Below are 16,138 nucleotides of genomic sequence, written 5' to 3'. Positions count from 1 at the left end.
CAAGCTTATTTTGGACTTTTCAAAAATATGTAAAATTTGGAACAAAAATATGAAAGATAATAGTTCACATATCTGACAAATATTAAATAATGTAGCATCCATATCATTAATATTCAGTCTTAAGAGATTATGTCTAACAGTCTTGCATTAAGTTCAGAATTTTCTAAAACTCACTGATCAGAATACTCAGAGCAAATAATAACTCAGAAACAGAAAATAAAGTACTGGTTTTTGGAAAACTAGTATTTTCAGTTAAACCTCAACCCTATTCCTGCACTTCATTTTTCAGTGTGTTTCATTCTTCTGTCATAATGTCAATAGAAACTTTGAATTACTGGGTCATATCTAATTAGGGCAATGGGACCTTACACAAGATTAAAGACTGAAAAATGTGTTGCTGGAAAAGTGCAGCAGGTCAGGCAGCATCCAAGGAACAGGAGAATCGACATTTTGGGCATAAGCTTATGCCCGAAACATCGATTCTCCTGCTCCTTGGATGCTGCCTGACCTGCTGCGCTTTTCCAGCAACACATTTTTCAACTCTGATCTGCAGTCCTCACTTTCTCCAAGATTAAAGACCCCAGGCGTGGAAATCCTGTCTGTGAGAGCCCCTTGCCCCTGTCCACTGCAGGCACCAGAATCTGAAGGACTACAGACTACAAATGAGAGAAGATGGGGATCCCAATTTAGAGATCAACATATGGGAGTGAGTGAGTCAGCCAGGGCATGGGGTGACTCTCAGCAGTCGAAGAGTGTGATCCTGGATAAGCACACCCTGTCAGGCACTATCCAAGGGGCAGGAGAGTCGACATTACAAGCATAAGTTCTTCATTAGGAATGGAAAAAGTGAGGACTGCAGATGCTGGAGATCACAGCTGAAAATGTGTTGCTGGAAAAGCGCAGCAGGTCAGGCTAGGCTGCTGGCGTTCCTAATGAAGAGCTTATGCTCGAAACCTTGACCATTCCTAATGAAGCTGAAAATGTGTTGCTGGAAAAGCGCAGCAGGTCAGGCAGCATCCGCGAGGGTGACCAGAGTCAGGGACGTGCTGGGTGGCGGGGGCCTAGCTGGACGCTGCTGCAGGACATAGCGAGCAGGGCAGTGGTAGACGTCCGGTACGTGGTCACTGCCATCCGACGCCTTAAAACGGCGGTGCTCAGACCCAACATAGTGCACCAGTTGGAGGATGCTCAGATGTGCAGTGGAATCCCGTCCGCGCTCACCCCTGCCCGGACGGATTTTCACATTGGCCCCAAGGTCCCATACTTCCCCCGGGAACCTGTGCCCCACAACCTGAGCCGCCTCCAGAATTTTAGTTTTGTCTCTTTTAAGGATATAAAACGGTGGGCCCTATACAGACTGCTACTGCACACCGTCCACCTCTTCTCCCTCATACACCGCCCGGACACGCCTTGGCGTACCCATTTGCCACCAGGTGGTAGAGATGCCCAGTGGAGGGCTCTCTACGTGGGAGTCCTCCCCCTTTCTCTTGGGGATCTAGGGTGGAGGGTGCTGCACGCAGCAGTCCCCTGCAACCACAGATTACGGTGGTTCACGGACTCCCAGCCCAACTGTTTGTTCTGTGGTGCTGTGGAGTCCGTGGACCGCGTATATATTGGGTGTAGGCGTTTGCACTCTCTTTTTGATTTTCTCAAAAACCTCCTTCTCTGCTTTTGGTTGCACTTCAGTCCCATGCTCCTGATCTACAGACACCTGGTACGGAGGGCAGGTCTGAAGACCACCTCGGTGGGTCTGCTCCTGGGCCTGGCTAAACTGGCCATAAACAGGTCCAGGCAGCGGGCCATGGAGGGGGTCGTTAGGACCGACTGCCTGCCCCTCTTCTGCGGTTGTTAGAGCTCAGATGTCTCTGGAGAAGGAGCACCCGGTGTTCACCAACACCCTGAAGTTGTTCAGAGAGAGGTGGGCACCACAGGGAGTGGAGTGCATTATTTCCCCCTCCAATTCTATTTTGATTTAATCCCTGCCCTCCCCTTTACTGTTTGATCGCACAGCATTGCCGTTCGATGTGAAGGGCACTGCTTGTCACTGGCCACTCGGGTGTTCCCTTTCTTCCTGGTGGTGGAAATTTGAATAAAGATTCGTGCACCTTGTGTCTTTCACTGTGTCTCACACCTGCACACACACAACATGGGTGCTAGGGAAAAATAAGCACTACCGCAGTTAGGCGGTAGTGTAGGGGTAAACAAATAAAAAGGAATGTCATTGGACAAAAAACAAAGACAGAAAAAGAATGAAAAAAAATACAACCAGCAGATTTTCTGTACTCGCGGGTTCAAGTGGCTGTTGGAGGATAGGGCTGTGGCCGTGAGGGTGACCAGGGTCGAGAACGTGCTGGGTGGGAGGGGCCTGGGCTGGACGCTGCCGCAGGACATAGCAAGCAGGGCAGCGGTGGACGTCCTGTACGTGGTCACTGCCATTCGACGCCTTAAAATGGCAGCGCTTGGACCCGATGTAGTGTACCAGTTGGAGGATGCTCAGGTGTGCAGTGGAATCCTGTCCGCGCTCACCCCTGCACGGACGGAATTTCACTTTGGCCCCAAGGTCCCGTACTTCCCCCGGGAACCTGTGCCCCACAACCTGAGCCGCCTCTGGAATTTTAGCTTTGTCCCTTTTAAGGACATAAAATGGCGGGCCCTGTACAGAACGCTCCTGCACACCGTCCACCTCTTCTCCCTCATACACTGCCCGGACATGCCTTGGCGTACCCATTTACCACCGGGTGGTGTGGATCCACAGTGGTGGGCTCTCTACATGGAGTCCTCCCCCTTTTTCTTGGAGATCTGGGGTGGAGGGTGCTGCATGCAGCGGTCCCCTGCAACCGCAGATTGCGGTGATCCATGGACTCCCAACCTAACTGTTTGTTCTGTGGTGCTGTGGAGTCCGTGGACCATGTATATATGGGGTGTGGGTGCTTGCACTCTCTTTTTGATTTCCTCAAAAACCTCTTTCTCTGCTTTTGGTTGCACTTCAGTCCCACACTCCTGATCTTCAGACACCCGGTACGGAGGGGGGAGGGCAGGTCTGAAGACCTCCTCGTGGGTCTGCTCCAGGTCCTGGCCGAACTGGCCATTAAAAGGTCCAGGCAGCGGGTCATGAAGGGTGTCATTATGGCTGACTGCCTGCCCCTCTTCCACAAGTATGTAAGAGACCGGGTGTCCCAGGAGAAGGAGCACGCGGTATCCACCAACACCCTCGGGATTTTCAGGGAAATGTGGGCACTGCAGGGTTTGGAGTGCATTATTTCCCCCTCCAATTCTATCTTATTTAATCCCTGCCCTCTCCTTCACTGCTTGATCACGCAGCATTGCCCTTTGATGAGGAGGCACTGCTTGTCACTGGCCACTTGAATGTTGCCTTTCTTTCTGGTGGTGGAAATTGAATAAAGATTTGTACACCTGTTGTCTTTCACGTTGTCTCCACACCTGCACACACACAACATGGGTGCTGGGGAAAAATATAAGCACTTCCGCAGTTAGGTGGTAGTGTGGGGGTAAAGTGAAGAAAAAAAGAAAAAATACAACCAGGAGACATTAAAAAAAAGGAAAAAAAAACTACGACTAGGAGATACTGGCCACTCGGGTGTTGCCTTTCTTTCTGATGATGAAATATGAATAAATTTTTTCTGCACTCGTTCTTTACAGTGTCCTACACCTGCACACGCATAACGTGCATGCTGGGGAATGAATAACCACTACCACTTTTAAAAATCAGTATAACTGGGAGACACTAGCCACTCGGTTGTTTCCTTTCTTTCTGGTGTTGGAATATAAATAAAAATTTCTGCACTCGTTCTTCACTGCGTTCTACACCTGCACACACATACATGGGTGCTGGAGAAAATAAGAACTACCGCTGTTTTGTCAGTAGTGTGGGGGTTTATTAAGGACTGATTTCACCTAAATTGGAAGGGGACTAATATACTGGTAGGGAGATTTGCTAGAGCTGCTTAGAAGAATTTAAACTAGTGGGGGGGAATCCAGGGAGATAGTGAGGAAAGAGATCAATCTGAGACTGGTATTGTTGAGAACAGAAGTGAGTCAAACAATCAGGGGAGGCAGGGACACAGCAGAGAAGAAGGTAGGATAAATTAAACTGCATTTATTTCAATGCAAGGGGCCAAACAGGGAAGGCAGATGAACTCAGAGCATGTTAGGAACATGGGACTGGGATATCATAGCAATTACAGAAACATGGCTCCAGGATGGACAGGACTGGCAGCTTAATGTTCCAGGATACAAATGCTACAGAAAGGACAGAAAGGGAGGCAAGAGAGGAGGGGGAGTGGCATTTTTGATAAAGAATAGCTGAAGGAGGATAATCCCGGAAATACATCCAGGAAGGTTATTTGAGTGTACTATAGATTATAGATTATAGGGTATTATAGGATGTATTACTGGGATTGTATTATAGACCCCCTAATAGTCAGAGGGAAATGGAGAAACAAGTTTGTAAGGAGATCTGTTATCTGTAAGAATAATAGGGTGGTTATGGTAGGGGATTTTAACTTTGCAACCACAGACCGAGACTGCCATAGTGTTAAGGGTTTAGATGGAGAGGAATTTGTTAAGTGTATACAAGAAAATTTTCTGATTCAGTATGTGGATGTACCTACTACAGAAGGTGTAAAACTTGACCTACTCTTGGGAAGTAAGTCAGGGCAGGTGACTGAGGTGTCAGTGGGGGAGCACTTTGGGGCCACCACCATAATTCTGTTCATTTAAAAATAGTTATGGAAATGGATAGACCAGATCTAAAGGTTGAAGGTGAAATTTGGAGAAAGGCTAATTTTGATGGTATGAGGCAAGAACTTTCAAAAGCCATTCAAAAAAACAGACGTTCACAGGTAAAGGAACGGCTGGAAAGTGGGAAGCCTTCAGAAATTAGATAACGAGAGTCCAGAAAAAGTATATTACTGTTAGGTTGAAAGGAAAGGCTGGTAGGTACAGGGAATGCTGGATGCCTGAAGAAATTGAGGGGCAGTTAAGATAAAGAAGGAAGCATATGTCAGGTACAGACTGGATAGATCGAGTGAATCCTTAGAAGAGCATAAAGGCAATAGAAGTATACTTAAGAGGGATATCAGGAGGGCAAAAAGGGGACACGACATAGCTTTGGCAAATAGGGTTAAGGAGAATCCAAAGGGATTTTCCAAATATATTAAGGACAAAAGGGTAACTAGGGAGAGAATATGGCCCCTCAAAGATCAGCTAGGCACCTTTGTGTTGAGCCGAAGAAAATGGGGGAGATACTAAATGAGTATTTTGCATCAATATTTACTGTGGAAAAGGATGTGGAAGATATAGAATGTAGGGAAATAGATGGTGACATCTTTCAAAATGTCCATAATACAGAGGAGGAAGTGCTGGATGTCTTGAAACGCATAAAAGTGGATACATCCCCAGGACCTGATCAGATGTATCCTAGAACTCTGTGGGAAGCCAGAGAGGTGATTGTTGGGCCTCTTACTGAGATATTTGTATCATCAATAGTCACAGATCGGAAGACTGGAGGTTGGCTAACATGGTGCCACTGTTTACGAAAGGTGGTAAGATCAGTGAGCCTGACATCAGTGGTGGGCAAGTTGTTGGAGGGAATCCTGAGGGACAGGATGTACATATATTTGAAAAGGCAAGGACTGATTAGGGATAGTCAATATGGCTTTGTGTATGGGAAATCATGTCTCACAAATGTAATTGAGTTTTTGAAGAAGTAACAAAGAGGGTTGATGAGGGCAGAGTGGTAGAAATGATCTATATGGACTTCAGTAAGGCGTTCGGCAAGGTTCCCCATGGGACACTCGTTAACAAGGTTATATCTCATAGAATACAGGGAGAACTAGCCATTTGGATACAGAACTGGCTGAAAGATAGGAGACAGAGGGTGATGGTGGAGGGTTGTTTTTCAGACTGGAGGCCTGTGACCAGTGAAATGCCACAAGGGTCCACTTCTTTTCATCATTTATATAAATGATTTGGATGTGAGCATAAGAGGTACAGTTAGTAAGTTTGTAGATGACACCAAAATCGGAGGTGTAGTGGACAGCAAAGAAGGTTACCTCAGATTACAACAGGATCTGGACCAGATGGGCCAATGGGCTGAGAAGTGGCAGATGGAGTTTAGTTCAGATAAATGCGAGGTGCTGCATTTTGGGAAAGCAAATCTTAGCAGGACTTATACACATAATGGTAAGGTCCGGGGGAGTGTTGTTGAACAAAGAGACTTTGGAGTGCAGGTTCATAGATCCTTGAAAGTGGAGTCGCAGGTAGATAGGATAGTGAAGAAGGTGTTTGGTATGCTTTCCTTTATTGGTCAGGGTATTGAGTACAGGAGTTGAGAGGTCATGTTGCGGCTGTACAAAACATTGGTTAGGCCACTGTTGGAATATTGCATGCAATTCTGGTCTCCTTCCTTACGGAAAGATGTTGTGAAACGTGAAAGGATTCAGAAAAGATTTACAAGGATGTTGCCAGGGTTGGAGGATTTGAGCTACAGGGAGAGGCTGAATAGGCTGGGGATGTTTTCCCTGGAACATTGGAGGCTGAGGGGTGACTTTATAGAGGTTTATAAAATCATGAGGGGTATGGATAAAAGGGACCCACAGGGCAACGTTTTTCATACAGAGTGTGGTAAGTATAGAGAAGGAGCTGCCAGAGGAAGTGGTGGAGGCTAGTACAATTGCAATATTTAAAAGGCATTTGGATGGGTATATGAATAGGAAGGGTTTGAAGGGATATGGGCCAGATGCTGGCAGGTGGGACTAGATGGGTTAGGATATCTGGTTGGCATGGACAAGTTGGACCGAAGGGTCTGTTTCCATGCTGCACATCTCTATGACTCTATAACAGCCTGAAGGCCTGTCCAAAACTGTAGGTGCTCCTCCTCCATCTTGTGTCAAGAAAACCTCAGAGTCAGAAATGGATGTAGCATCAATACCGTTGCCACTGGATGAAGAGGAAGAGACATTCCAGGCAGAAGAGGCAGGCTTCCGTCCAGTACGTGCTACCTGTTTCTGAGTCCCAAGTCGGAGAACCAGACCTGGGCAAAAGCATCGCAAAAGAAGCTACAAGCAAAAGACCAGGCCTACATCCCCAGATGTGGTCTGTGGAGGGCTGTTGAGCTTAGGACCATTTTGACGTTGTTCACAATGAGATTCTTGACTGGTGTTCTTAACCTGGGACAATCAATCAGGAAAGCCTTGTTTGACCAAAATAACTGGCAGAGGTGAATCTGGAGAAAGAGCATACGGTATCTACAAACTCCCTCAAGTTTTTCAGGGAGAGGTGGGCACCGCAGGGAGTGGAGTGTTTTATTTCCCCCTTCAACTCTATTTTGATTTAATCCCTTCCCTCGCTTTCACTTTTTTTGATCAGGCAGCATTGCCCTTTGATGAGAAGGGCATTGCTCATCATTGGCCACCCTGGTGTTTTCTTTCTTCCTGGTGGTGGAAATTGAATAAAGATTTGTACACTTGTACTCTTTCACTGTGTCTCACACCTGCACACACACATAATGGGTGCTGGAGAAAATATAAGCACTACAGCAGTTAGGCGGTAGTGTGAGGATAAGGAGGGAAACAAAAACATAAGTCGCAAAGATGTCTCTGGAGAAGAAGCACGCAGTGGCTACCAACTCTCTCGAGCTTTTCAGAGAGAGGTGGGCACTGCAGGGAGTGGAGTGTTTTATTTCCCCCTCCAACTTCATTTTGATTTAATCTCTGCCCTCCCCTTCACTTTTTTGATCACGCAGTATTGCCCTTTGATGAGAACAGCATTGCTTCTCACTGGCCACTCGAGTGTTTGCTTTCTTCCTGGTGGTGGAAATTGAATAAAGATTTGTACACCTGTTGTTTTTCACCGTGTCCTACACCTGCAAATACACGGGTGCTGGGGAAAACTAAGCACTGCCACAGTTAGGCAGTAGTGTGGGGGGGGGGGGGGGGTAGGGTGGGGAGAAAAATAAAAAGAGGAATAAAATATATATATATAAAAACAGGGGATTCGTTATGGCCAATTTTAAAAAATAGTTACGGGGATTTAGAATCTCTTCAGTTCAAGGATTGACTTTGAGCTGGCTGGCTAGTGTGTAAAAAAAAAACAGGCAGATTAGAAACTTCTCAATTCAGGCGACTGACTCCAGGCTGGCTGGTGACAGTCAGTGTTCCTGTGTTGGAGGAGGAAGTAAGGGAAAGGTTCATCACTGCCCTGCACTGGACTATGCTCTCTGACTATGTCAGCCTCATGTGCTCTTCTGTTTGCTGTTGCCTGAGCCTGCCTGGTTTCTGCTGAAAACAAAAGTTTAGCCAGGAGATTAGAATCTCCTCAGTTGTGTGGACTGACTCCAAACTTGCTGGCCACAGCCAATGTTCTGTGCCCTCGTAAATAAAGGGTGACTTGGTGACAGGACCTGGCCACTGTGCAGTTATTAGTCAGTTTTCCAAATACTGGGACCCTTAATCACACATTCTGTGCTTCACAACAATGCAAACTTGCAAGAAAACTTGACAGGTTTTGCTTTTTGCACTTATCATGAAGCTACAGACCTGCCAGCCATTGGTTGACTATACGCAGCAGCACAATAAGGCTCTTAAGTGGGCAATAAATACACTTAACTCAGAAGGCCACCCATGAGCCTTCTGACTCTGTATTTAGTCAAGACAGAGCAGAAAAGCAATTAGGTCCCTACCCACAATGTCCCATGTATTTAAATGCTCCCATTACCAAATTGCACGAGCAGGTAAGCATTCATTTTGGCCCACTGTGTCTACCACTACTTTAAATTGTAATTTCAAATAGTTTTAACAACCTCTAATCAAAGCTACTGCAGTAATTGGGAGTAGCATAGGAGAAACTCCAGGCAATGGTCGCTAAACGCCAATGACTAAACAAAGTACCAAATGTAGTTGCAAAATGTGGTTGAATAATCTGAGGTGAAAAAAAAGGGGGCTCTGTGAAAATGAAAAACATTACACCTACTAAAATAATAATTTTTGAAAAACTAATCACAGCTTACATGGCAAATACACTGCATGGGCAGCAAACAAGCAGTCATGTCTCAAAGTCTTAGGGAAGCATTTGTCACCAAAATCCATTGAAGCATCCATCAATCAGGGGTGCCAGCACAGAAAGTCAAGAGAAGCCACCAATAGCAGTAGGAGACTGACCATTGTCAGGCATCCAGCTGGGTGTTCTCAGTCAGGATTTCCATGCCGCTGCAGATCAGTGAGTGGATCACTGTAAGTCCTGTGGCTCTGTCACAGCTAATCTGGAGGCTATTGCTTATGGGGAAATGTACAGGCATCAGACAGAGGTCTGAGCACTTCTCAACAAGAACTGTCCAGCTATGTCACTCATAGTGATGTGCCATGATCAATCCATTGGGTCTGTCCAGAAAAGCTGAGAAAAAGGATTGGAAGGCATAAGGGAGAGGGGGAGTGGGGGAGGGGATGCCATGAGAAGGAGACTCAGGAACCTATTTTTGGGGATTGGTATGAGTTGCAAGCTGGGGAGAAGGGGGGAATAACAATTGTGAAGGGGAGGACAACTGTAATTGTAAGTAGGGGTGGAGAAAAAGCACAGATGGGAATAGGGTCATACAGGAGGGGGTTTCTCCCGTGGTGAGGAGCATCCTGTCTTTAATAGTGAGAACAATGTTTAGCAACACCTGCCATGGTCACCTTATATAGATAAGTTGGGTCAGGGCCTGGGGAAGTTCAAAGCATGGGGGTTCATGGAAGGGTTGTCAGAAAGGATATCTGGATGCTGGGGATTCATCGATACGCAGAGAAGGAGGCAGAAAACAATCACTCAAAGTCAGCTGTCAAATCACTGTCAGCTTGCATTGTGTTGGAAACTGAAACTGCTAAATGGGAAAGAAAATGGCTGTGACCACACACAGAATGGGTGGGATCCTAACAGAGCGCTTTAGGGAACATCTCTGGGACACCCGCACCAATCAACCACACCGCCCCATGGCCCAACTTTTCAACTCGCCCTCCCACTCTGCCGAGAATATGGAGGTCCTGGGCCTCCTTCACCGCCGCTCCCTCACCACCAGATGCCTGGAGGAAGAACGCTTCATCTTCCGCCTCGGAACACTTCAACCCCGGGGCATCAATGTGGACTTCAACAGTTTCCTCATTTCCCCTTCCCCCACCTCACCCTAGTTCTAAACTTCCAGCTCAGCACTGTCCCCATGACTTGTCCGGACTTGTCCTACCTGCCTATCTCCTTCATCCCCTCCTCCACTCACCCATTGTATTCTATGCTACTTTCTCCCCACCCCCACCCTCCTCCAGCTTATCTCTCCACACTTCAGGCTCACTGCTTTTATTCCTGATGAAGGGCTTTTGCCCGAAACGTCGATTTCGAAGCTCCTTGGATGCTGCCTGAACTGCTGTGCTCTTCCAGCACCACTAATCCAGAATAAATGTTCCAACCTGTCATGGAGACAGCTTCAAGCTGCACTGATGTGAAGACCACTAGAGGGCAGTAACTTTTTCTAACGAACCATGCATTACACAGTATATGACCTGAACCTGCAGGCTCCCTCACTTCTTGCGATCATAATACATTGGCTTCCTGTGTGCTACATACCCTCCTGCCCAAGACACTGCTGACTTTATCATTCAACATGAAAAGAGACTAGGGAGAAAACAAGGATGTTTGATCAAGAGTGTCATGGTATAAGCACAATGTTTTGTTCATCTTGCTTACAAATGCTGCAGTAAGCTCTCAATATAGACATTAATCCATGAAAGTTCCTGCAAATATGAATTAGGCATCATGATATCACAGTTACATTTGGGACTAGACTGAGAACAATAAAACAAATATACTGCAAACTGATTAACATTTATGGAAATTGAGGAGAAATCTGAAATGTTATGCAGTGCAATGTCATCTGTGCCACCAATGTTCATTCAAAAAGTTTTTTTTGTTAACGCTCCCACTCTGTCTCAGTGCTGTCCCAGGTACAAACTGAGGTGGAGGGAATCTGCTTGCTAGAGGCAGGTGAATGCTCCTCAGCATCAACTTCCAAAGTTGGAGGGAAGCAAACAAGGTAGAGGTTACAACTACCTCTTAAGTGTCTTGAGCAGAGACTTCTGAGGGGACTGTATGTATTGTCTTCCCCAGATGGGAACCACCCTGTCCCCTGTCCTCATTGTCATGTCTTTAGTCATGTGGACCAGTGGCTGGGGCTATAGAAGGCATATAAAGGCATGAGAAACCTGCCAATCTGTCCATGGAGACACCCGGATAATCACATGCTTGAGGCAACTGGGTTCCCATACTGTAGGTGCACTACTGCAGCCTCTAAGCTGCGAAGTCCATTCCCTACAACAAACCTGTTTGCCTATGCCTCCTTCTACATTTCAATTAAGTCATACACATGTGTGAAAAATGGAACAAGAATAGGACAACCATTCAATAAGATCAAGACTGATCAATTCTACATTGCTGCATATCGCTATAATCTTTCATTCTTTTGCGAATTAAGAATCAATCTACCGCTGCCTTAAAAATACTGCAAGATTCTGCATCCATTGATTTTGGAGGAAGGAAATTCCAATGACTCACAACACTCAGAGAAAAAATGTTTTAAATAGGTGGCCCTGATTTTTAAACTTTAACTCATAGTTCTAGATTCTCTCATGAGAAAAAACATCCTTTCAACATCCACTCAATCAAGTATATATTTCAACTAAGTAAGTTACGATTGATTATTCGAAACTCCAGATGATACAGGCCAAATCTATCTTGCCTTTCCTTATACAACAACCCATTAATTCCAGGTATTAGTCCAGTAAATCTTTTCTGAAATGCTTCCAATGCATTAACATCCTTCCGTACATAGTATATTATATTCCAAACGCCTGTCTCTCCAATGCCCTGTAAAACTGAAGCATAATTCCCCTATTCTTGCAGTCAATCCCCTCACAATAAAACATAACATTCTAATGGTTCTCCTGATTACTTATTATACTTGCATACTAACCTCTGTGATTCATGTACTAGAACACCCAGAACCCTTTGCAAAGCAGAGCTCTGCAACCACTCACCATTTAGATAATATGCTTCTTTTCTATTTTCTGTGCAAAATGGACAATTTCACTCTTTCCCACATTATACTCCATTTGCCAGATCTTTGCCTACTCAATTAATCTTTGCAGGCTCTTCACAACTCACTTTCCTACCTTCATGTCATTGGCATATTTAGCTACAATACCTTCAATCATTTGTATAAATTGTAGAGCTGAGACTCCAGCATCAATTCCTGTGGCATACTACTCATGAAATTTTGCCAACCTGAAAAAGACCCCTTTATTCCAATTCTCTGCTTCCTGTTATCCAGTCAAACTTCTATCCATACAAATTTTTTACAAACTACACCATAAGCTTTTATTTTCTGCAATAAGTTCCCGATTGCCAATGCCACAGAGTTCTCTTTTGTTTATGGCTGAGGAAATGCTCAGTTTTCTGCAGTCCTCTGAGTGCCAGCAGGTTGTGGTGTTTCTCTATAGCCAACTGCAAACTGTTGCAGTAAGGTCCTCATGAGGTTGTGCTTCCAAACATTCTAAACCTGACATTTCCACCAAGGTATATCCAAGCTGGCAAAGGGTGCAGGAGGCAGCCTTGCCAATATTTTTTCTGAGGCCTTGGACTTTCTTTATCAGAGATTAAAGAGGTGCATTAAGGGACACAGCCTGTTACCCCGCTGTAGCATTCCCACAGGCACATAAAAGACACAAGGGAGGGAAGGCATCGTGGCCAATGATTAGGAATAGCATGCAATGAATGACACTGACAATGGGATTAATGTGAGAACTGCAGTGGAATTAAGTGGTACTTACTTGTTGGTGAGATATGGACGTCTCAGCATCCTTGCAGAAGACATATGGATTCTCCTACAAGGGACAAGATTCTATTCTCCTTGTCAGTGAGGAGTCTGTTTTTGTGACCTTGAGCACACCTCCACCATCTCAGCCCTTTCCACCCTGTTATGAGCTGTTGCTGTGTTAGAGAGAAATTGATTTAGGTGGTGAAAGTGGCTGAGACACTGTTAGCACTGGTGTAAGTGGGTGAAATGTATGGAAGTGTCCCAGACAAGTGAGTAGGCACAGCCATTTGGCAGAGTTAATGGGGGTGCGTGGGGTGAAAGAGAGAGAAGGAGAGGAAAGAGATTTTGCATGCATTCATGAGAATGGAAGAACATGAGATTTGCTAAAAGGTAAATGTAACCAGGATAAAGAGGGAGTGGTGGGTAGCAGAGTGAAGAATATGGCATGTCCTCTGGTGGAGCAGAGATGATGATTGAAACTGCGATGGCACAATAGGCCATTGGACCAGGTTGCCAGGATCTAGCTCTGTTAGTTCTCTGGGAAGAGAACACCCCTGCTTTGCACCACCCCATTCACCAAGGCCTGCAGGTCCTTTATGGAGAATTGTGGAAACATGTTTTCCCTTCTCTAACATCTTCGGAATGACTGTCCTTTGATGAGCAAATATCTTTGGAATACTAGGGGAACACTCGGTTACAAAGCAGGTAATATCAAGGAGCCCAGTCTTTTCACAGATAATGCATAGTGTCACCACTCTCTGGCACTATCTTAAATACAGAAAAATAAACCAAAACATTGAATATAAAGGCAGAAAAATGAAGAAATAAAGAAAGTATCTAACTTTACAGTTCTTCTTGTTAAGTGCTCCAGCATGGCTTGGTGGCCAAACACAAGCCCCATCCTCATGCTGCCATTGCTGGAACGAAAGTCACAATGTTACGGCGCCATCTCGCCTCCATCGATGCCCTCACCAATATAGATGCTACTGATGCTGCAGAAACCAGACTGGTCCAAACTCGATTGCACTGCCGCAATGAGTTCACTTCTTATATAACTCACTAATGCAGCTGCTGCTGATGCCATTGGATCTCACACTGACACACTCACTTCTGTCACTTCCATGAATTGGCATTGGAAACAGATGCCACGGGTAACCCAAATTTGCCTCCACAGCAGCAACCATGATCAGCGTTCGGACTGCCTTGACAATGAGTAGCCACTGGGAAAACAGAATCGCCTCCGATACCATTGCCACAAGTCCACGCTGCTTGGCCTACTTGAGTCCGTGCTGCTGGGCAACTTGCCACAGGTGACATTGTTGCTATGACCAAGCTCTTCACCAAGAAGTAAATAAAATAAAATAGAATAAAAAATGAGAAAAAAGTAAAAAGAAATGAAAAGAAAAGTGGATGAAGCGGACAACTCCAGCATCAGAAGCCATACTCCACCACTATCTTACTGGAAGTAATACCTAGATTTAGTTAATGTAACACAGTAAAACTTGCCAATTGACAGGGCATTCTGATTCAAAACATGTTTTGCTGCTGTGTGCAGGCTACTTTGAAATCCATACGTGTAGCCTGAAAAGTTAAACCAGTAGTTGCTTCACATTTTTGGAGATTGGCCTACAGCCTGAATTTACATTTGATATTTCTTGAGTATTGTTCTCTTCCCATGATTTCAAAGTCATAGGTAGCCAAACAGATTTAAAGAATATGAAGTTCTGTGTGCATGTAATTACAATCAGGCATAAATGGAGCACAACTCACTGCAGAGAAATTCAAAGGTCCAAATATCTATGATCAGCAAAGTTTCATTACCACCAACAAAGGCTGAACAATAAAAAGGCATTAAATGGCTCATTAACATGCTTCAGGAAAGGAAATCGCTATGCTAACTTGGTCTGGTCTACATGTGACTCCAGAACTACAGCATTTGGTTGACTCTCAATTGCCCTCTGAAATTGCAATTCACTCAGTTGTATGCATCACTATGAAGTGTCAACAAAGCAATGAAACCAGAAGATCAGCTGGCATCAACCTAGACACCATAAAAGACAATGGCAGAAACAGCCCTGTCAACCTTGCAAAGTCCTCTTTACTAAATCTGGGGGCTAGTGCCAAAATTGGGAGAGTTGTCTCACAGACTAGTCAAGCAACAGCCTGGTATAGTCACACTCACAGAATCATACTTTATAGACAATGTGACCATCAACATCCCTGTATATGTCTTGATCCACAGGTTGGACAGGCCCAACAGAGTTAGTGGCATTTTGGTACACAGTTAGGAGGAAGTTGCCCTAGGAACCTTCAACATTGATGCTGGACAATAGAAAGTCTCATGGATTCAAGTTAAACAAGGGCAAGGAAACCTCCTGCTCATTATGACATACTGTCCTCCCTCAGCTGATGAATCAGTATTTACAGAGTCAAAGAGTCATAGAGACGTACAGCACGAAAACAGACCCTTCGGTCCAACTCGTCCATGCTGACCAGATATTCCAACCTAATCCATTCCCATTTGCCAGCACTTGGCCAATATCCCTCCAAACCCTTCCTATTCATACACCCATCCAGGTGCCTTTTAAATGTTGCAATTGTACCAGCCTCCACCACTTCCTCTGGCATCTCATTCCATACATGCACTAGCCTCTGCGTGAAAAAGTTTCCCCTTAGGTCCCTTCTATATCTTTTCCCTCTCACCCGAAACCTATGCCCTCTAGTTCTGGACTTCCCCACCCCAGGGAAAAAAAAACTTTGTCTATTTATCCTATTCATACCCCTCATGATTTTATATACCTCTATAAGGTCACCCCTCAGCCTCAAACACTCCAGGGAAAACAGCCCTAGCCTATTCAGCCTCTCCCTGTAACTCAAATCCTCTCACCCCTAGCAACATCCTTGTAAATCTTTTCTGTACCCTTCCAAGTTTCACAACATCCTTTCGAAAGGAAGGAGACCAGAACTGCACACAATATTCAAAAGTGGCCGAACTAATGTCCTTTACAGCCGCAACATGGCCTCCCAACTCCTATACTCAATACTCTGACCAATAAAGGAAAGCAAACCAAGCTTCTCCATGTTGAACAACACTTGGAGGAAGCAGTGAAGGTGGGAACAGCACACAATGTACTCTGGCTGGGGGATTTCAATGTTCATCACTAACAGTGGCTTGACAGCAGCATTACTGATAAAGCTGTTCAAGTCCTAAATGACATAGCAGCTGAACTGGTTCTGCAGCAGATAGTGAGGGAACCAATAACAGGCAAAAACATTCTTGAC

At 45.2% G+C, this 16,138-nt stretch overlaps 1 protein-coding gene across 1 annotated transcript in view; it reads right to left on the bottom strand.

The window, feature by feature from the left end:
• The window catches only part of LOC140487661 (uncharacterized), a 183,076-nt gene that overhangs the window by 106,871 nt on the left and 60,067 nt on the right, over positions 1–16,138 (bottom strand). The window lies entirely within an intron of this gene.

Source organism: Chiloscyllium punctatum, chromosome 17 (assembly GCF_047496795.1).
Source record: "Chiloscyllium punctatum isolate Juve2018m chromosome 17, sChiPun1.3, whole genome shotgun sequence".
Lineage (NCBI taxonomy): Eukaryota > Metazoa > Chordata > Chondrichthyes > Orectolobiformes > Hemiscylliidae > Chiloscyllium > Chiloscyllium punctatum.
Note: the sequence above shows the minus strand (reverse complement) of the source record. Positions and strands in the feature narration are given on the sequence as shown.